Here is a 21,501-nt window from a genome sequence, read left to right on the forward strand (position 1 = left end):
AGTTCATGAACATTCGGATTTTTTTACATGTTAACCCTACTTTGTTCTTTCCTTCCCTGTGTTAGTGCATTGAATGAACAGAATCCATATATTCTTCTTATCGTTGATATACTTTTCTCCCCCTAGTTTTTGGCTATTTTAAGCTGCTATGAACTTTTTTTAAAGATTTTATTTATTTATTCATGACAGTCACAGACAGAGGCAGAGACACAGGTAGAGGGAGAAGCAGGCCCCATGCAGGAAGCCCGATGTGAGACTCGATCCCAGAACTCTGGGATCAAGCCCTGAGCCAAAGGCAGGCAGACGCTCAACCGCTGAGCCACCTGGGGTCCCCGAATATTTTTTTAAAGATTTTATTGGGGATCCCTGGCTGACTTAGCATTTGGCATCTGCCTTCGGCCCAGGGCATGATCCTGGAGTCCCGGGATCAAGTCCCACGTTGGGCTTCCTGCATGGAGCCTGCGTCTCCCTCGGCCTGTGTCTCTGTCTCTCTCTGTGTGTGTCTTTCATGAATAAATGAATAAAATCTTTAAAAAATAATAAAAATAATAAAAAATATGTTATTTATTTATTTGACAGGAGAGAATACAAGCAGGAGGAGGAGCAGAGGAAGAAGTAGACTCTCCACTGAGCAGGAAGTCTGACACAGGGCTTTATCCCAGGACCCCGGGATCATGATCTCAGCTGAAGGCAGACTCATAACCGAATGAGCCACCCGGGCACCCCAAAAGTTCTTAATTTTAATTAAGGTCAATTTAACATTCTTTTCTTATTGTTTATACTTTTTATCTTAAGAAATTTTTGCCTATTTCAAGGTCATGAAGAAATTCTCCTATGCCTTCTTCTAGAATTTTTGTTATCTGCTTTTTTTTTTTTATATAGATTTTATTTATTTATTCATGAGACACAGAGAGAGAGAGAGGCAGACACAGACAGAGGGAGAAGCAGGCTCCATGCAGCGAGCCTGAGACGGGACTCGATCCTGGGACTCCAGGATGAAGCCCTGGGCTGAAGGCAGGTGCCAAATCGCTGAGCCACCCAGGGATCCCCATGCTATCTGCTTTTTATATTCAGGACTGTGATGTATCCTGAACTGTTTCCATAAATGGTGTGAGGGTAGGGGTCAAGATTCACGGTTCCACATGTAGATATGGAATTGACCCAGTACCATTTATTAAAAGACCATCTTCTCTTCAGTTATTTGCAGTGGCACCTTGGTAATATATCAAGTGACCATGTGTATATGTGGACCTCTCAATTTTATGCAAATATGTATGTGTGTGTATACAGATTTGAAGGAAGCCAGCCACAAGGTTTGTTAATAGTTGCGATAATGTGGTAGTAAGTTTGTGGGTGATTCAAATTTTCTCTTTTTAATATTTTCTATACTAATCATAATGTTATTTTAGTTCTTAGACAAAATAGATGAAATATTTTCCTAAAATTTATCAAGGATATAGGTTCTTGGGAGATAGAGGAGGAGTTACCAGGCTGGATTGCCGGTGGGAGGATTTCCTGAGTTGAGGAAGCATCTAGGCTAGTGGATAGGGAGGAGAGAATTCAGGACCTGGCCATTAGAGGCCTTCCATCTTCTTAGCGACCTCAGTTCCCTGGAGAAGGTGGTGCCAGGAGGCTGGAGATATGAGGAAAATGGAAATGAACATTATCAATAATGCTCTACCCGTAAGTGCATACTACTTAGCAACTGACTTATTTTGTTTTTGTTTTAGAAAGGAAGGGTGGGAGGGGCAGAGAGAGAGAGAGAGGAAGAGAATTTTAATCAGGCTCCACACCTAGCACAGAGCCTGATGCTGGGCTCGACCTCATAGCCTTGAGATCATAACCTGAGCCAAAATCAAGAGTCAGATGTTTAACCCACTGAGCCACCCAGGTGGCCCTACTTAACAGTTTAGAAAACAACTTGAGGTCTGGGTCTCCTGTGGTCTTCGCAACACTTCTTGGGGCTAAAGAATATCCCGTGATTATATTCATTTTACAGATAAGGAAACAGATGCTGAATCCTCCTCAGGTATTCACTAAATAGTCATTTTATGCCAGGCTGTTTAGCTCCAGGTCCACAGAGACAAAGAAGGCACAGCCCTATGTGTTCTCAGGCAGCTTCCAGCCTGGGCAGAGGAAACAGCCAGTGGATGGAGGATTAAAATCTAGTGTGCGAAAGAGATAAGGGAAAGATGATGTGATTATACAAAGGATAGGCACCTAACTGGCCTGCAGGGTCAGGGAAGACATTTTAGAAGAGGTGACATCTAAGCGAGTCATTTTCTTCTACTTTTGATAAATTATGCAAGTGAGGGATCCCTGGGTGGCGCAGCGGTTTGGCGCCTGCCTTTGGCCCAGGGCGCGATCCTGGAGACCCGGGATCGAATCCCACATCAGGCTCCCGGTGCATGGAGCCTGCTTCTCCCTCTGCCTGTGTCTCTGCCTCTCTCTGTCTCTCTCTCTGTGACTATCATAAATAATTAAAAAAAAAAAAATAGCTGGAAGCTAAAAAAAAAAAAAATTATGCAAGTGATACATGTGTTAGAAACACAGATAAGCAGAAGAAAAAAATTAGTCACAATCCTTCTACCAAGACATAAATCTTTTTTTTTTCCAAGACATAAATCTTATTTACACTTTAATACAATGCCTTTTATTTTACTTTTTTTTTAATTTTATTTTTTTTATTTATTCATGATAGACATAGAGAGAGAGACAGAGAGAGAGGCAGAGACACAGGCAGAGGGAGAAGCAGGCTCCATGCAGGGAGCCTGACGTGGGACTCGATCCTGGGACTCCAGGACCGCACCCTGGGCCAAAGGCAGGTGCTAAACCGCTAAGCCACCCAGGGATCCCCCTACAATGCCTTTTAAACTTCATTTTCTGTCTCTATATAGGCATGCATGCACACACACCAGGGAGATATACAAACACCGCACAAAAATAAATGAAATTCTGCTATAACAGCATTTTACAATTTGCTTTTCCTTGCTTAGTATATTGTAAAGATTTTTAAAGATTTATTTATTCATGAAAGACACACAGAGAGAGAGAGAGAGAGAGAGGCAGAGACACAGGCAGAGGGAGAAGCAGGCTCCCACTGGGAAGCCTGATGTGGGACTCGATCCCAGGACCCCGGGATCATGCCCTGGGCTGAAGGCAGATGTTCAACCACTGAGCCACTCAGGCATCCCTACTTAGTATATTTTAAAACAGTAAATACAAATCTAAATAAAATTTTAGTGACTTTTTGGGTATATCTAAAACATAGATATATCAACATTTATTCAATCAGTCTCATATTACACATTTGTTTCTTTTTTTCACATTTGTTTCTAATATTTTTGTTTTTTATTTTTTATTTTTTTATTATTATTTTTTTGTTTCTAATATTTAGTGACTCTAAACCATGTTGAAAGGAATACCTTTTAAACCACTATCTGTGCACTTTTCCAATTATTTTTTTGTGGTGAATTCTCAGAGAAAATTGATCAATTTACTCTCCCATCTGTATCTCTAAGCCTGTCCAACAGTGGGCATTTTTATTCTTTTACTAATTAAAAAAAATTTGGTTGAAAAATGGTATCTCATGATATTTTGTTTGCATTTCTTTGTTTGCATTTCTAGTGACTTACCTTTTTTCCCCCATGATTATTGGCCATTTATGTTTCTCTTTCCTTACTTGTCTATTCCTTTTTTGGCCATTTTTATTTTGGAATACTTAGGATTTTTCTTAGTGACTGAGAACTCTTTGTATATTGTTGGTAGTAATTATTAGGGTTGCAAATTTTTTTCCCAGTGCTCTTTTTACTTTTACATCATACATATTTTCTGAAGTTATAGGTTAGTCATGATAGATAGAACATTCCGAAAGGGAAGTGTTATGAGAAATTTGGCCCCTTAGATATAAAATGTATTATAAAGCTACCATCATTAAAGTATTTTGGAAATAGCACAGGAATACACAAAAAAGATCAATGGATACAACTCAGAAGCATGTCTGAGCATATATAAATTAGAAAGGTGATGAATAAGGAATGGACAACCGGCCTTTGGGGAAATTGTATTGTATTTCTCCCTCATTCCATAACCAACTTAAATTCTAGGTGGATTAAAGATAAATATAAACATCTTTTTAAGTTAAAAAACAAATTTTTTTAGGGGCACCTGGCTGGTTCAGTGGTTGAGCATCTGCCTTCAGCTTAGGTCCTGATCCAGGGGGTCTTGGGGTGGAGTCCCACATCAGGCTCCTCACAGGGAGCCTGCTTCTTTCTCCCTCTACCTGTCTCTGTCTCTCAGTGTCTCTCATGAATAAATAAATAAAATCTTAAAAACAAACAAACAAACAAACAAACAATATCTTAGTAAGCTCTAAGTCCAATGTGGGCTTTGAACTCACAATCCCTAGATCAAGAGTCTCATGCTCTACGGTCTGAACCAGCCAGGCGTCCCTAAAAAAATTAAAAACAAGTTTTAATATAAAAGGTTTTATCCTCGTGTAGTGGGCAGTAACCAAAAGGAGTGGCTCTTTGCCTACCTGAAAAAAAAAAAAAAAAAAAAAAAGAACACAGAAGAAAACACTGGTAACAAAGGTCTTAAGGGAAGTGTGCGAGTTAATCGCGTGCAGGTAGAGAGACTTGGAAATGCACCCCGGGAACGGTCCGAGGAAGGTCCGGAGGCTGGGGGACCCCGGCGTGCCCACCCAAAGAGAGGGTCGGGAATCGAACTCAGGGCGCCCGCAGCGGATCCCGGGCTGAGTCCACGCCCGCCCCCACGGGCCATCATAATTATGTAAAATAGCACTTTTCCCATATATGGTACTTAATATCTGTGCTTCTGGTAGGATGACATGGGACCGGGAAAACAGCTCGAGGGGCGGGGCGTCAGCGCCGCGGACCTTCCCCGCCGGCTCCCGCCCGGCCTCGCCCGGCCCGGCAAGGCACCAAATCCCCAGCCCGAGTCCTCCGCGAGCCGCCTCCTCCTCCTCCTGATTGGACGCTCTGCGTGTCAATCCTCCCCCTGGAACCGGGCTGTCCGTCGGGCCCGCCCCACGGGGGCGGGGCTCCCGCCTAGGAAGCGCGGAGGAAGGTGGAGCGGGTGGAGGTGGGGGCGGATGGGGAGGGTGAGTGCCCCACCCCGCCGGCCCCGGAGGCCCCGCCCACCCTCCTTCCTACAGGCCAAGAGGCCTGTCCATCAAGACCGGGGACGGACTGGAGTGGGCGAGGCGGCTCGGGGGGCGGTGTCGGGCCCCCAGGCTCCGCCCCGGAGCCGGCGCGGGGCTGGAATAGGCGGGCGGCTGCAAGGGCGGGGCGGGGAGGCGGCGAGGAGCCGAGCTGGGTGCGGTGAGGCGCGCAGATCACCGCGGTTCCCGGGCAGGGCACGGAAGGCTGAGCGAGACTGACCTGCTGCAGCTCCGGCCTCGCGCGCTCGCCCCACCCCGCCGTCGCCCGCGCGCTCGAGGAAGCCCTTTCGGGAGAAGCGGCGCCCGTTCCCCGGCGCGGATCCAGGTTCAGGTGAGCGAGCCCCGCCGGCCGGTCCCGCCCCGGGCGGGGGCGGGGTGGGGGCGACGGGGCGCGCGGCGTCCGGGGCGAGCCTGCCGTGTGGCTCTCGGCCCCGGCGCGGCCGGGCGGGCGCACCGCATCCTTCCGGGAGGGGCCGCGGGACCCCCTGCTCCGCCCGCGGAGGGCGCCGCCGGAGCCGCGGCCTCGGGAGCCCGGGAAGGCTTGGGCCGGCGCTCCCGGGAGCCCGCCCCCCCCCCCCCCCGGCGGGGCGCCGCAGCCTCGACCTCCCCTGCGGCCCGGGCACGCCCCGCCCTCGCCCCGCCGAGTGCCCAAGTTGGGCAAACTTCTTAACCCCTTCCGCGCGCCGCTGTGGCTGGGCCGGGCCGAGGGGCGTGGGTGGGGGTCGGGGCAGCGGCTCCCCTGGAAGTCAGCCGGCGCCTCCGGACGGAGGTAACGGGCCGGCGGGGACCGTTTGGCAGCTGTCAGGGCGGCCGCCTGAGTCAGAATCGGACCGTCCTGCCGCAGACATTGCTCTCGGCTCGGTTTCCGCCCTCCGCTGCCGACTTCCTCATTCGCCCGCCGCGATCGGCGGGGCGGGGGCGGGGGCGGGGGCCGGGGGCCGTGCGGCGGTGCGTGGGGCCCGGGGCCCGGCGGGGCGGGAGGGACTCCCCGGGCAGCCCCCCGCACCCCGCCCCGGCAGGAGGGCCCCGGAATGCCCGCAGCCCTCCGCGCGGGCCGCCGCAGCGCACCTGACTCCGCCGCACCTGGGCCGCCCCGCGCGGGCGGGGGCTGGGAGCTGGGCCCTGCCGCTCGGGACCCCGCCTGCGCTCGTGCATCGTCCCCGTTTGGGCCAGATCCGGGGTTGTTACCTGCCTTCCCCACTTCTCCGTGCTGGGTGCGGGGGGGGGGGGCTCCCTCCATCCTGTCCTGGGACCACACCCGGGGCTGGACTGCACCGCCCCCCCCCCAATCCCCGCAGGGAGCCCAGTCGTTTGTAACCACGCCGTGACCTCCAGGACCAGGTTGGCGGCTGCCTGGAGGTGGGGGCTGGGTGAGGTCCGTGCCCCAGTCTGTGGCCCCACCCAGCCGGTGTGGGGAGAAAGGTTCCCGGGAAGTCCCAGGTCCTGGTAGGTCGTGGAGCCCGGCGGCTCTCCCCGCTGGGCAGTGGGGAGGCGCAACAACTCCTGGTTCACTGCATCCTTTTCTGGGTTTAAGAGGACCTCAAAGTAACTGTTGAGTAACTGTTGAAGGGGAAGAGAGCCTTAGCTGCTTCCTGCAACACTGGCCATTTCTGACTCCACTGAGACCTGCCTGATAACCACCTGGTGGTTTATTCCCCTTTTGGTAGGAGGGAGGCTGCTTTAAGGCCTGTTTAGACAATCGCTGGATTAATAATATTAGTCAATTTATATTCAAGGCTGCTGGGTGCAGGGGGAGGGTACACAGATGTGTAATTGAGCAAATATTTAACTGGCTGCTCTGTGCCAGGTGGTGGAGGGGTGTGAGGTTGAGTAAGACCTGGCCCCTGCCTTCGAGCACTTAGGGAACGCTGAGACAAATCTGTAGATGACTCTAATGTGAGGTGAAGATGACATGGTCCTCGGAAAGGTACTGTGAGTCATGGGGACTGGGAGAAGGGAGCCAGCCCACTGTGCGGAGATCCCAGAAGCTTCTGCCCTCCAGGAGTTTACAGTCCTTCAGGGGAAATAGTGTCTGAATGATCAAAATACAAAGGCAGCCTGTGATGAGTATCCCAAGCATGCCGGAGACAAAGGACTCAAAGGACTCGAGGAATTCCGAGAGGGGCCACCACTTCTGTCCGGGGGGGGGGGGGGGGGGGGGGGGGGGGCAAGAGGGAAGCTGCCTCCGAAGGAGCTCGCTGCCTGAGCTGACTGCTGATCTGGCTGCCGATCTGGCAAACTGAGGCAGGCCTTCAGTGTTGGAAAGGAAGGCCTCATTTAGTGCATAACTGAGCAATCAAGAGATTGGCTTAGTGTAATTTGAGAGTCACTGTGCCCCCAACTTGGCTGCCGGGTGATACCAAAGAGCTCTACTTTTCACACTCAGCAAGCCTCGGCAGTGCCTGTGGGCAGATCCAGGTGCCTGGATTGGCAGGCTCTGTGCAGGGAAGGGCCGCTCAGCTCCAGAGGTGCCTTCTGTGGGGCTGCTTCCCTGAAGGGCACATGAAGGGAGAGGAAAGAGGATCAGGGTCCTAGCTCTCTGGTTTTCAATTTTTTTTTTTTTTTTTAACTTTTTAACCTAAGGGGTTGGAGATGGGACAACTTCCCTCTTGCAGGATGAAGGATGCATGTTAATCACAGGCTGCCTTTTGCCTGTTTCTGCTCCAGAAAAAACAAAACAAGGATCTGTTAGCTTTTTAGAAGGAGAAAAGCACACTTAGAAAATGCAGCATTGTTGTGTAGCCTGGGAGGGTATTGCTAGAAACCAGGCTAACTGTGCTTTCTTCACTTCCTCTTCTAGCTAATCCTTCAATAAAGTACTTAAGACAGCCCTTACCAGCTTGACATCTTTATTTCAAAAGGAGGGGAGGGGTTGGCTGTTGTTTTCCTCTGAGCCTGGCCTTACCCTTCTTTGGAAGGGGGAGAAAGAAACCCAAAGCAAAGGGGGAAAAAAAAAAACCCCGTGCCTTGACAGCTTCCTCCCAAGCATCATGTTCCAAAAATATTTAGAATAACAAAATCTGTGTGTCGTCTTAATTAAACAAACGTCCTAATTTGCTGAGCATAAAACAGCATCTCTGCCCGCAGGGGCAGGAAGTGCACTTTCCCCCGTGCAGCTCCAGAGAGTCACTGCCTCTTGGCCTTAACCCCTGCTGCACTGAACTCCTGGGCTCCAGTCCTCTGGTGACAACAGAATGGAGCCCTGGTTGCCACCTGGGAAGTGACTGTGCTCCTGGGACTCACAGAATGCCATTCTTAGAGTTAGGAAGAGTGGGCTCAGGAGCTTTGCAGCGAGCCAGGCTTCAAATCCTGACCCTGCCACTTAATTAGCTCTATGATCTTAGGCAAGTCACATAACCTCCCTGAGCCTCAATGCCCTCATCTGTAATATGGGAATGAATACCTACCCTCAGGGATTAGGTGTGAGAACTAAAAGAAATCAGGTGTGTAAAGGGCCTGATAGATAGTGGCTCTGTCAGTTTTAAGAAAATATGTGAATAACAGGTCTCAACCTGGGTCCTCAGGCAGGGACACAGGGGAGGGAAGGGTAGGTGGTGTTCCTTGCTTCTGCTCAGGGCTCTTTCTGCTTTCTCAAAAGGAGTGGTTATGTGTGTGCAAACGTGCATGCAGTGCTTGCGGGCTGTGAAGCCCAGGTGGGTCGGGGGGGCCCATCCGCTGCTGCTTTTGGATGCACTCTGTGACAAGCTTGTGCTCAGTAGCCCCATTTCAGGGTCTGGCCCAGACAGAAGGTGTACAAACTCTCTCCGGTTTTAGTTCTACTTTTTTTTTTTTTTTTTTAAAGATTTAATTTATTTACTCATGAGAGACACACAGAGAGAGAGAGAGAGAGAGGCAGAGACACAGGCAGAGGAAGAAGCAGGCTCCATGCAGGGAGCCCGACGCGGGACTCGATCCCTGTACTCCAGGATCACGCCCCGGGCTGAAGGCGGGCGCCAAACCACTGAGCCACCCGGGCTGCCCCCGGTTTTAGTTCTAAAATATGGTTTCCCATGGTCCAGGAAGTCCAGGGTAGAGCCAAGGGGTGACTTGGAAAGAGCATAGGACCCTGGGGTCTGGAGACCTGGTCTCTGGCTCTGGTTGGGGGACAATTTGATTTTGATAGAAAGGGCCCTGCCATCCTACAAAGACATCATGCCACTTTATGTGCCCACCAGGTAAACACAAGAGTGCCCGGGAAACAGGCAAAATCAGTTTTCATTTCTCCGAGATGCCCCCGTGTTGAGGGCACGCTCTCATGCCCTACCGGTGGGAGCATAAATTGTGAGAACTCTCTTTTTAAAGGTAGTTTGGCAATGTCTGCCAAAGCATAGTCCCTCTAATTTCTAGGAATTCAACCCACAGATAAGCTCAGATATGCAAGAGGAAGTGTCTGAGGATATTCTTTACAGCATTGTCATAAAAAAAGACAGGAAACAAGCAAACTGTCCATCAGAAGGGTCAGATAAATCATGGCACAGCTCTACAGTGGGGATCCTGCAGTGTAGCCCCTGGGAAAATGAGGCCGATCTGTGAGTAGTTATAGGGTGCACTCTGCAAGATACGTTGCAAGTGGAAAGAACTAGGGGCGAAGTAGTATGTAAAACCTAGTATGTCGCCTGGGCTCTGCATGGAAAGATACTGAGATGCTGGGGATTGTGGCTGCTTCCAGAAGGGGAGGAGGGCCCAGGAAGCAGGAGTGGGAGTGAGCATCACATGCCTTTTTAGTTTTATTACCTGTGGAAACTAAGGGGTCTTTGGCCAGTCTTGTGGGCTTCAACTTCAAAACGCATTGCTCTTGATTCCCAATTTCATAATGAGTGCCTGTTGTGTGCAAGGAAGGAGGAGGGGTCTCGGAAATGGACTGACTTGCTCTCGTGGCTGGAACGTTTTGGGTCCTGTTTTCTTCCCCGTGACATCATATTGCCAGAGTAACCCCCTTAAACAAACGCCTATTCTGATCCACTCCCTCATATTCTGGGAAATGATAGATGATTGCTTTTTCTTTTCTGTAAGAGAAAAGGAAGCCCGCAGTGTGTGTCTGGAAAGTATTTCGGGATACCCTTTTGCCAGGCTTCCCACAATTCCCCTGACTCCAAATCATATGCTGTTCTTTCCTGGGAAGCCCATTCTGACCATAGGGCTAACCCAGACCTTTATTCGCTTGGATTCACATTTTTTTTTTTTTTTTTGGATTCACTTTTTAAAACTCGGGGTCACTGTAATGACTAGAGCGATCCTTCCCCTTCCATCCCCAGTTGTCCCTCCGGCCTCTGGCCTGTGGCTTTAACGTATTAATAACTGGAAAAGCCCAAGTTCTTGAGAAAATGGGATCAAAAGGGTGTTTTGAATTGGAGGGCTTGATCGCCTTCTCAAGAAAGACTGTCTTAGCCTTGGATGCTGTGGGTCCTGGAGAAGCTGCCAGCACTGCTCACCACCGAGTTGGCGTTTTTCTGTGGCAAAGCCAGCAGAAGACCCCCCATCGGGGTCTCGGACAGGCCGGTGTCCCCTGCCTGGCAGCCTCTGGGCCTCCTGGAGGAATGGCATGAGTCACACATGAGTGCACAAAATGAGCCTGAGTCTAAAATGGGCCTGCCACCACGTGGGCAGATGGTTTGAAGGCTGGATGCTGGCTGGTATCCTACCCCCTGTCCTCACCTTGTGCTGTGAAGGCACCAGATATTTGGGGAGCAGGAGAGGAGCTGCCCTCTTGCCCCTGATGTGTGTCTCTTTAAAAAGTAACTGAGGCGGGCTTCTGTTGGCACCTCTCAGGCCCCATCCTGCCCTCTAGTTTCCCAAGCCTGAGGTGATTCAGCACCCAGACTGGGACACAGCACCCGGCCCGCGCAGGTGGGCCCAGAGGGGCCCTCGGATGGCCTTTGGCTGAGGGTGAGGCCTTCCCGGGAGTGTCTGGGGCCTGACTGCGGCCCTTCGACTCCAGCTGCTCCACCGGGATCCCTCCCTGAGTGGCTGGAGGGAGCCTCCCGGGCCTCCCGGAAGTTGCCACCGAAGGGTGTGGCTTCCTGCCCGGGCAGGTTGGGCGAGGCCTGGAGGGAAGTGGGAGGTGTAGCGGCTCGACCCGCCCTCCCCGCCCTCCGGCGGCTTCCCGGGTGCCTCTCGGGCCCTCGGTCTCAGGGGCCTTACAGGCCGCCCCACCCCGAGGAGAAGGGGGCCTCCTGGGTGGGGGGGCTTCTCTCCCACCCCCTCCACGGGCATTCTCTCGGTTCCGGGACTTTGCCCCTTGGAGACTTGTCCCTTTCATTTGACCTGTTCATTCCACCTGGTGGCCTGCTTAAAAGAGAAAACGAACGACAGTGAAAACCCTCCGTCGGAATTTCCTTGGAATCGTAGGATGTGTGCGCCGGAGGGGATCTTAGGGATAATTTCACCCCCCCCCCCACCCCATCAGAGAAGGAGCCGTTTGCCCAAAGCTCGTTCTGTGAGTTGGTAGAAAGCCGTGGGGCTCCTGGTTTCACTCAGCGCCTTTCTCTCGAAATCACGTGGCCTCGTTTTAAAAGTGTTTTTAAAGTGTTATCTTCCCTTCCTTGGCCTTTATGCACCGTTTAGCCAAGCAACACATACTTAGCTCCTTTAATCTCTCAAGAGTCTGCTCTTCCACACCCTTGGTCTTTCTCTTTCTTGGAGGGGAGGGGCGCCACGGTTAGGACGCTGGGTGGGAAGTGTTCTCGGTTTCTCTGAACTGCTTCCAGTTGGACAGGGCGCCTTCAGCTGAAAGTTCCCACAGCTCGAAAAATCAATATTTCACATGGGGAGGCGCCAGGCAGCAGGGTGGGCCGATCGGAGGGCCGCCCCGCCTTTCCCCTGTCCCTTAGCCGCTCCTCATTGCTGGTCGTTTTAAGTCCTTGAATGACCGAGGTGATCGACTTCTTGTATTTTCAATACGAAACTCATGGTGGAGGGAACAAAAGAAGGGCTTTGGGAGCAGCCCCTCGCCTTTTCTCCAGCAGCTAAAGGACCACTGCCTCAGTTTCCCCACCAGCAACAAGGAGATGCCTGCTTTTTCAGGCTTGTAATTTACATGTGAAGATACGTAAAGTATCTTTAGTCCAGTCCAGTCCAGTTCTTTCCTCCCCCCTCTTTCATGTTCTCACCAACATCACCTGTCCCCCCCTGGGCCGGAGGAAATATGTGGTCAGGTTTTAAAGATTTTATTTTATTTTTTTTTAAGATTTTATTTATTCATTCATGATAGACATAGAGAGAGAGAGAGGCAGAGACACAGGCAGAGGGAGAAGCGGGCTCCATGCACCGGGAGCCCGATGTGGGATTCGATCCCGGGGCTCCAGGATCACGCCCTGGGCCAAAGGCAGGCGCCAAACCGCTGCGCCACCCAGGGATCCCCTAAAGATTTTAAATTAGTCCCACAAGTCTGTCCCTTGATAACAAAGTGTGGGGGTGAGGATGGCATTGGAACCTGCCAGAAGATGTGCGTCAGATGCTGAGCTTGTCAACGGTCACTTCCTTTGCATCCTTCATACACATGGTACAGTTCACCTTGTCACACTGATCTGAGCTGTGTTAATGAAGCCTTTTTTTTTTTTTTTTTTTTTTTTTTTTACAAAGGCTGTTACAGAGCCGTAGAGGCTCCTTTATTTAGAGCTGCCTGTGTTCAAAAGCCACCGAATTTCCTGTGTTTTGCATGAAGTCACTGGGCTGGAGAAGGAGCTTCCTGTCTGATAAACATAAAGACCCGCATTGGGACTGGTTTGGGTGACTTAATCCAACTGGTCTGGGATGGGGGAGAAGATGTTAGAAGCCACCCGACTGAGGAGGTCAGGGGACCTGGAGGTCAGAGGCAGGGGTCTTTCCTCAAGTCTAGATCCCGGTTCTCACTCGGTGCCTGGTGCAGAGGTGGCTCCTAGTTGTATCAAGTGTTTGGACTCACTGCGGCCTTTGCCTGTAAGCCTGGGGACAGGAGGCCCAGGCCGCTAGTGCTTTAGCATGCCATTTACTCATCTCTCTCCTTGACAGATGCACATGCTCAGGCACTTGTCTGGAAATCTCTGGAGTAAGAGAAGTGGTGGCAGGGAGTCATTTTAAAGTTTTTGTCTGTTTTTTTGTTTTGTCTCTTGTTTTTTAAAGTAGGCTCCATGCCTGCCTAGCATGGAGCCCAACATGAGTCTTGAACTCACAACCCTGGGATCCAGATGTGAGCTGAGATCTGAGGGTCAGACGCTAAACTGAGTGAGCAAGCCGGGTGCCCCCAGTTTTCATCTATTTTTAATTTTTAAGAGCAGCTATTGGGTATGAGGGTGTTGATGCCAAATTTCTTGGGCAAATCTCAGTCGTGAAAACACTCCTTGGGCCTGCTGCTGCATGGCCTTCACTGTGCTGGGTTTGGTGAGGCTTCAGTGTGGGTGGAGGGCAGAGCCCAGCTCTATCCTCAGGAGTCTTCCCCTCTGATAGGAGGTTGGGACACTGGGGAGAGACTTGTCACAAGAGGCAGGCCCGGGCACCCTGAGTGACTGGGGATTTCTGAGCATCTTGAGCCAGTCCCCTGGAGGCTAGGATTGCCAGGGGGCGGGGCTGGGGGCGGGAAGATGGGAAATGTGGGCTGGGAAAGAAGGAAGAGGCTCCTTTGGAAGGACTTTGGCCTGAGAATCAGGATGTCTGGGTTGAAGTCCCAGCTGTGCTGATAGTAGGAGTACTAATAGTTACATTCTTCTGAGCACTTGCTGTGTGCTAGGCACAGTGCTGGTGCTTTTACATGAATCATTTAATTTTTACCTCATTTCCGATGAGGTAAGAAATTACCCATTTTTTAAAAAGATTTATTTATTTATTCATGAGAGACACACAGAGAGAGGCAGAGACGCAGGCAGACGCTCCCTGCAGGGAGCCTGACGTGGGACTCAGTCTCAGGATCTGGGATTACATCCTGAGCTGAAGGCACATGCTCAACCACTGAGCCACCCAGTTGTCCTGAAATTAGCTCCATTTTACAGATGAGGAGACTGAGCAGGTATTCAGATTCCAGCACTGATTGCAGACCCCTGTGTGACTTTATAGATGTCCTTCACTCCTGAACTTGTGTTTCCTCACTTGACAGTGAGAGGTTGGGCTGGTCCCAAGGCGTCCACTGGCACAAGTGGCCAAGAATCAATGAGAGGAGCAGAGCTTTGGGCTGCTGCAGAACAGGGCCTCCATCCCACAGTGTGAATGGCTGTTCAGAGTGGGGTTGCTGGTTCTGTAGCTTTGTCTTGGCTACTGACGTCACCTTTAACCTCATCTGGCCATTCTTCAAATGTATGTGGTTGGTGCGAAGGGAGGGCAGGTGACAAACCGTGGCTGAGCAGCGTGAATCCTGGCCGCCGTGCCTGCTGCTGTTAGCTGGGCCCTCGCTGGTCTTCCCTGGAGAGCCAGCCAGCCAGAGGGCCTGCTGCCATCTTGACTAGTGGGCTCTTCTTGACCTCAACCCATTTGCAAACGTGCATTCTTTATTTCCTTCTTCATTTGTTTATCTGACCTGCATCATTCAGGTATCACTCCTCAGAGCTTACTCTATGCCAGGCACTGGGCTGGGTAATGGGACTATGGAGATGAAGGAGAAGGAGGTGGGGCCCTTGTTTCCAGAAGTGGATGGCCTCCCAGGGAAGAGGGCCCAGGGGCCTCTGGGAAGGCTTCTGGGAGGAAGCGGCCTCCGAGCTGATTGCAGGTAGGGACGTGGCATGGAATGTCCAGGGAGCATTCTTGCTCAGGTGGTAAAGGATTTCCTCTCCTTTGAGGAGCACCGGGCCCCAGCCCCACTCCCAGCCCCCTCCGTAGCTCACAGGGCCCATTAAGATCTACTTCCGTGTGCCATTTTCTGCGAAATGTGAGAGTGCAGCCTTCCACTCCCGGATCCTTAGCCTCTGGGTGGCTGCTGGGCAGTCTGCCTGGGTCCTCTGGTTGTGTGGTCAGCTTGTCCCCAGCTGAAGGACTAGGGGGATGAAGTTTTTCATGGAGTGTTGAGAAAGATGAAACTGTTGCTGGAATTAGTTTCCTTTTTGAAGTAAAATGAGGGCGGGTGTTTATGGCACAAACAGTATAATAACAAAGCTGACCGGAAGCAGATTTGCCCCTCACCGCATCCACTGCTTGCTTCTCCCTGGGGTCCCTGTCTGTACACAGGCATGCACAGTGTACAAGTGACAGGGGGACAGGTAATGTCATGTGTTCAGTATTGTAAAGTTTCCTGTCTTCCAGCAGTCTCCACAGGTATTATTTTAATGGCTATGCCACAAAGGGGAAGAACCATTATTTACATTGTCAGAAAGTTCCATGGCTTTTAGTGACCTCCTTTTTTTAAAGATTTTATTTTATTTATTCATGAGAGACACAGAGAGAGAGGCAGAGACACAGGCAGAGGGAGAAGCAGGCTCCATGCAGGGAGCCTAACATGGGACTCGATCCCAGGACCCCGAGATCACGCTCTGGGCTGAAGGCGGCGCTAAACCGCTGAGCCACCCAGGCCACCCTGACCCTTTGGAAATTCATTCAGCAGCTGCTCCCCTGGGCGTACTAGGGCAGAAACTGCTGGTGGCTAGGAGGTAGATGAGAATGCAGATGCGTGAGATGTCATAGGCCCTGCCCTCAAAGGGCTCACTTCTGGACCCCGGGGGAAAAAGCACTTCCCTCTAGTGTTGTGGGTTGTGATAGAAGTGAGCCCGGGAGGAAATGGCAGCTCGGGTGCCCAGTTTGAATAGATGGAAGACCACTTTGGTTTTAGTGGTGGCACAGCTTAGGAATGAGGACCTGGGAGATCTTTCTGGGCTCAGTGGAGGAAGATCTGAATGGCTGATGCAGTTCACAGGCCTGGGCTGGAAAACACTCGGAGGAAGTGAGGGGCAGAGGCTCCAAGGGGTCTCGTCCACAGGGGGGCTGGGGACATAGCCCCCTGGCCCTACTGGGAGATCTTTCTCACCCACCCCATCCCCTGCGGACTGAGTCACAGAGAGAGGCAGGGGTGGTCTCAGAAACATCCAGTAGGCCACTGGGGCTCTGCTGTGGCTCCTGCTGCCCAGGGAAGGTGCAGGATTGTAGCAACAAGTGGCAACAGTTTAGTTTTGTTGTGAAGAGAAAGTTTCAGAATCCTAGTGGCCCCTTTGGAGCAGATAGGTGTTTGTAATGGTAAGGGAGTTCTTTGGGAGCTGGGCATGCTGGGAGAAGATACACATGGTCAAGGGTCTAGAACCTGGAATGTAATGCCTTTGCTCTGGTTTGGTGTTCCTTGCCTCTTCCAGCCCTGCACTGTCCCTGTTCCTGTCCCTCAGCCCTGGCTCCAGGGAGCCTGGAGGTCAGGAGAGAGATCCTTTATTCAGAAAGGAGCCACAGGCTTGTCACCCACCCCATGGGGTGGGGATAGGAGGGGTCACTGGGGCACTTCCTGTCCTGTTGGTGTCTCAGGCTTTGTCCATCACCCTGAGCCCCCCTGCAGCCTGGATCAGTACCCGGCTGCACGGAGCTCATGTTGGACAAGGACACTTTCTGTCCCAGTTGTCAGGTCCTCAATGCCACCCATTGAACGCACACTCAAAAAAACCCCAAACCAAGGAAAACCAATGCCTTAACCTCATCTTATTTTATTTTTTACATATTGACTGGAAATTGGTAATAAGAAGAAAACATGAGCTAGGAGATTGCAGCACTTGATAGATTCTCTCCCATCCCCTACTTTACACTACTGCTGGGTGATGGATATACGCTAGAGGTTGTCTTGGTAATTATACCATCTGCAGTTACATGCCAGCTCCTATATCAGAAGAGGGGGAGGTGGGTACACGGACTAGTGAGTTAGATAAAGCAGGAGTCGGCAGGCTGTGGGTAAGGGAGTGGGTGACTCTGGAAGCAGCAGGTGGGTTATTTTCACCCAGTTTATTTGTTCATTAAAATATGTATAATTCCGGGATCCCTGGGTGGCGCAGCGGTTTGGCGCCTGCCTTTGGCCCAGGGCGCGATCCCGGATACCCGGGATCGAATCCCATGTTGGGTTCCCGGTACATGGAGCCTGCTTCTCCCTCTGCCTGTGTCTCTGCCTCCTCTCTCTCTCTGTGACTATCATAAATAAATAAAAATTAAAAAAAAAAATATGTATAATTCCTGGGGGTTTGCTGGAGACTGCCTAGGTGCCAGGCGCATGTCTGGATGAAACAACCAGAGTCTGTGGTTTACATTCTAGAGGGGTGCGAACCAGGCAGCAGCAAGGCAAGCAGCTCAGGTGAGGGTGTGCACGGAGTCCCCCAGGCCAGCGTGGTCAAGAGGACTCTCTCTCCCGAGCCCTGGAGGCTGGGAGGCTGGGGGTCCACCAGCGAGGTGCAAGCACCTCGGTTTCCTCCGAGGCCTCTCTCCTTGGTTTGCAGCCAGCTGCCTTCCATGCACGGGCATCCCTGGTGGCTGTGGCTCCTGTCCTCCACTTATTAGGACACCGGTCAGATTGGGGAGCCCACCCAAATGCTCTCATTTTACCTTCATCACCTCTGTTAGGGCCCATCACGTACGACAGTCCCATTTGGGGGTCCTGGGGTTAAAGCCTCAACAGGTGCATTTAGGGAGGTGTGGGACACAGGTCTGTCTGCATCGGGAGAAGAGAGAGGGTGTGTGTGTGTGTCAGTGTGTCAGTAGCGGTCTCTCCAGTAATCCAGGGCAGTCCTGGATTATTCCATTCTTCCAGGTGCAAGGGACTTTTATGGATTTCCCCAGGTGTTTATGTCACTGCTCCAAGCCACGGTTTCCTCCTCTGTAAAGTGTGGCTAGTAGAACCCATGTGGGTGTCCTTGGAGTCGCTAACGTAGGAAGGGACTGAGAGTCTTCCAGGATGCCTGCCCACCGTGGGTCCCCGTACCCTCACCTGTCTGCTCCCTGCCCCTCGTTCACCAGGGCACCTTTCCCTTCTACCCTGCTTCCTCCTCTCTGCTGCCAATTCCACTGTGATCAAGGTCCAGGGTAGCCGGGTTCGTGTTCTTTCCAGGTTGCTCTGCCTTCCTTCCGGGGTGATTGTACCCCTCACCCCCTACTTGTTGACCAGTCCTTCTTGGAAGATGGCTTCTCCCCTCTGATGAGCCATAAAAATTGTTTTTACACAAGTGACGGGTAACAGTTTGTAGAATTAAGTGTAAAATCCTAGATGCTGCGAGATACTGCTTCCTTTGCCGTGTCAACACCTCCCTGGACCCGGGACTCCTTGGCACTTCTCTGAGCTGGTCTGCTTTCAGGTCTTGCTCTTCCCATTAGAGGTGTTGCTCCTGGGACCCTTATACGGGGCCTCGCCTACAGTCGGCACTTAGTGTATGCTTGAGAAACGGGTCAATATATTCATTCTACTGAGTGTGCTGGCTTAGCATCTGCTCCAGCACTTAGCTCTGCATGACCTTGGGTAGAAAGCTTATTTCTTTGAGCCCTGAGTCTTAACCATTGTGATGTGTGTACGTCTCATAATGTGTAATAGGCAGGACCCTTTGTCCTGATCCTGATCTTCTCACCTGCCAGCTCTTTGACCTTGGCAAGCCATGTACCCTTCCTGCTCCTGTTTTCCTTGTGTGTGGAATGAGGAAAATGAGAGTCCCCATAGAGGACTTTGATGCTCAGTAAAGTTTGGCTCTATTGTTTATATGTTTGATCTTATATATAAATTAAACAATTTTTCAAAAAAAATTTTTTTCTTCAAAGTAAGCTCTATGTGCAGTGTGGGCCTTGAACTCAGAACCCTGAGATCGTGTCCTGTGCTCTACGGATGGAGCCAACCGGGTACTCCTATTTATATACTGTTTGTCCAGCACAGTGCCAGTGTCTTATACCTGCTTTTATCCACTTATCCAATAGGTTCAAAAACCTATTGTGATCAGTTTTTTCTATCATGATAAAGTTTGAAGTCACATTCAGGTTGTTGCAATGAAAGTCTCCCAATCCCATGAGGGTGGTAATATTGTTCCTGTTTTTTTTTTTGTTTTTTTTTTTTAACTTCATTTATTTATTTGACACGGAGAGAACACAGGCAGGGGGAGTGGCAGGCACAGGGTGATGGAGAGGCAGGCTCCCCACTGAGCAGGAAGCCCAATGTGGGGTGATGTGGGGCTTGATCCCAGGACTCTGGGATCAGACCTGAGCTGAAGGCATATGCTTAATGGACTGAACTACCCAGGCACCTCAGTGCTCCCATTTTATAGCTAGGAAAACTGAGACTCAAAGAACCTAAGTGCCGAGCCCCAGGTAGCCAGTGAGAGAGCTCAATCCTCCCCTGCTCCTACATGTTCCATGTCTGCTTTCATTGCCTCTCCTGCCTTCTCATCCCAATGAACCCCTTCAATAGGGGCGAGGGGCAGGCTATGTTTGTGAAGTTGGGGGTTCGTAGTTTGTGCTTTTGTACATAGCCTTAGAGTCACGAGGCCCAGTGCCACCTCGCTGGCTTGTGGGCCCAGGTATACAGCCTCCCTATCCTTCTGAGACACGGCAGCAGGTGGGGATGCACAGCCAGATGTGTGAGGTCTGGTCAGCCTGGTTCCTGTGGGGGAAACTAGCTTTTCTCCCTCAGTTTCCCAGTGCCACCGCCTCCAAGCCGCCTGCTAGCCCACAGTACCCTGCTCTCAGTCTGTCTTCTGCCCAGAGCTGGGCCTGCTGCCCACTGACTGTTTCCTGCCTTTGCCAGGGTGAGGAGGAAGTGGCTGTGTTGCGCCAAGTGCTTATGAAAACTGCCTCATTATGGGATTAATTACTGGCCACTGGGCACTGTGGCATTTATAGGACCCCATCAGTGTTGTGACTTCTCAACTCCAACTGTCTCAGTTCCTTCCTCCAAACCACCTGGAGTTAGTTCTGCTGACTTTCTGGTTAGTACTTCAAGCCTTGTGTCAGAGAAGGAGTGGACAGTGGCCTTTGAGGGTGAGACTGAGGATCTAGCAGCATCCCTCCCCACCACCTAATAGCCGAGTGCACTGGAGCCTTGGTCTCTTCTAAGTGAGGACGCTTCCAGGATGCGAAGCCCCTTATGTGCGGACTATTGCAGTATCACACACCTTGGCAGGCCAGTGTATTCAAGAGAAGCTGGGAAAGGATGGCTCTCTTCCCCTTTAAAACAAGTCAGAGGCTCTAATTATCCTTAGGTTGACATAGTGGAGGCCTCTCCCCTCCCCCCTTCTGGCTTTCAAACAAGAATCTGAAGAATGTGATACTCTGTGTGGACCTGAGCAAAGATCAGGGGCAGGATTCAGAGCTCTTCCGGGGGCTTTACCAGGCAGCCTTTTGTGCTCCTGGACCTGGGACATTCCGAATTGGTTGTGGTTGGAAGTCTCTGACAACTCCAGTGGGTGCTCTAAATTCCAAGCTCGCTAGTGGGATCTGAAGGGGACAGCTGGGAGGGGTGGGGGGAAGTCAGGTCAAAAAGAAGTTTGCCAGGGAAACTGGGCTGCCCCTTCTGCGGCGTGTGGCGGGACAGGTGGTGGGTCACTCGGGCTCCTTCCCCTTCCTGCTGATCCCTCTGTGCTCTTTACAGACTTCAGGTGTTTGCTGCTCAGCACCTGCTCAGAGGGTGAGTGAAGCGGTGAGCCGGCCAGGAGGCCCAGGAGGCAGACCTCTAGGGCGCAGACACCAGGTGCTACTACCTGTGTGTCCTAGAGTGAGGCATTTCAATATTCTGGGCATCAGTTTCCTCTTGTGCAAAACAGGATATGGCTACAACCTACCACCCAGGGTCGCCTTGCCGATTGGCGAGATCTCAGAACCAAGTGCTAGTGGCAGTTATTATTTGCCAGCGCAGTCCTGGGACGTGGGCCCTCTGAGCGCCCATTTTACAGATGAAGAGAAGGGAGGTTCGGGGCACTGAAATAACATCCCCAGACATTCCCTCGACCTGTGAGTGGAGACTGTGACGCTGGAGTCAGGGTGGCCTGATTCCAGAAGCGTCATGTTCTGCCCTGGTGCCGCATCCCTGGGGTGCATATGCACACAGGTGTGCCTGCATCGGTGTGTGTACCAGTTTGCGTGTGTGCACCCCGTGGGGTGGGTTCGTTCCCAGTCTGGCAGCTATGTGGGGCGGGGGCTGCTGTGCTTTCCTTCCAGCGCACAGCTTAGCCTTGACCCCTTTGGAACCAGACCACGGCCTGGGCAGAGGAGCAGTTCTTGGTGGGTGGTAAAATAAGCAGCAGCCAGGTTTCTGGTGAAGGACATGCTGAGGTCATCCCCGCAGCCAGGCTCCCTGCTCAAGGACAGCTGGGTTGGCCAGCCTTCTCTAGGGATTGATTATTAGCCTTCTCTAGTAATTGAAGTTTTCCATAAAGTGGGACATATGTGGGTTTTTTTTTCCTTAAGATTTTATTTATTCATGAGAGAAA

At 51.5% G+C, this 21,501-nt stretch overlaps 1 protein-coding gene across 1 annotated transcript in view; it reads left to right on the plus strand.

The window, feature by feature from the left end:
- The first annotated feature begins 5,264 nt into the window (after positions 1 to 5,264).
- The window catches only part of MYH9 (myosin heavy chain 9), a 91,549-nt gene continuing 75,312 nt past the window's right edge, over positions 5,265 to 21,501 (plus strand). Inside the window, exon 1 of the mRNA XM_072844109.1 lies at positions 5,265 to 5,513. The gene's annotated coding sequence lies outside the window, so the exon portion shown is untranslated. The remainder of the gene's footprint in view (positions 5,514 to 21,501) is intronic.

This window comes from Canis lupus, chromosome 11 (genome assembly GCF_048164855.1).
Source record: "Canis lupus baileyi chromosome 11, mCanLup2.hap1, whole genome shotgun sequence".
Classification (NCBI taxonomy): domain Eukaryota; kingdom Metazoa; phylum Chordata; class Mammalia; order Carnivora; family Canidae; genus Canis; species Canis lupus.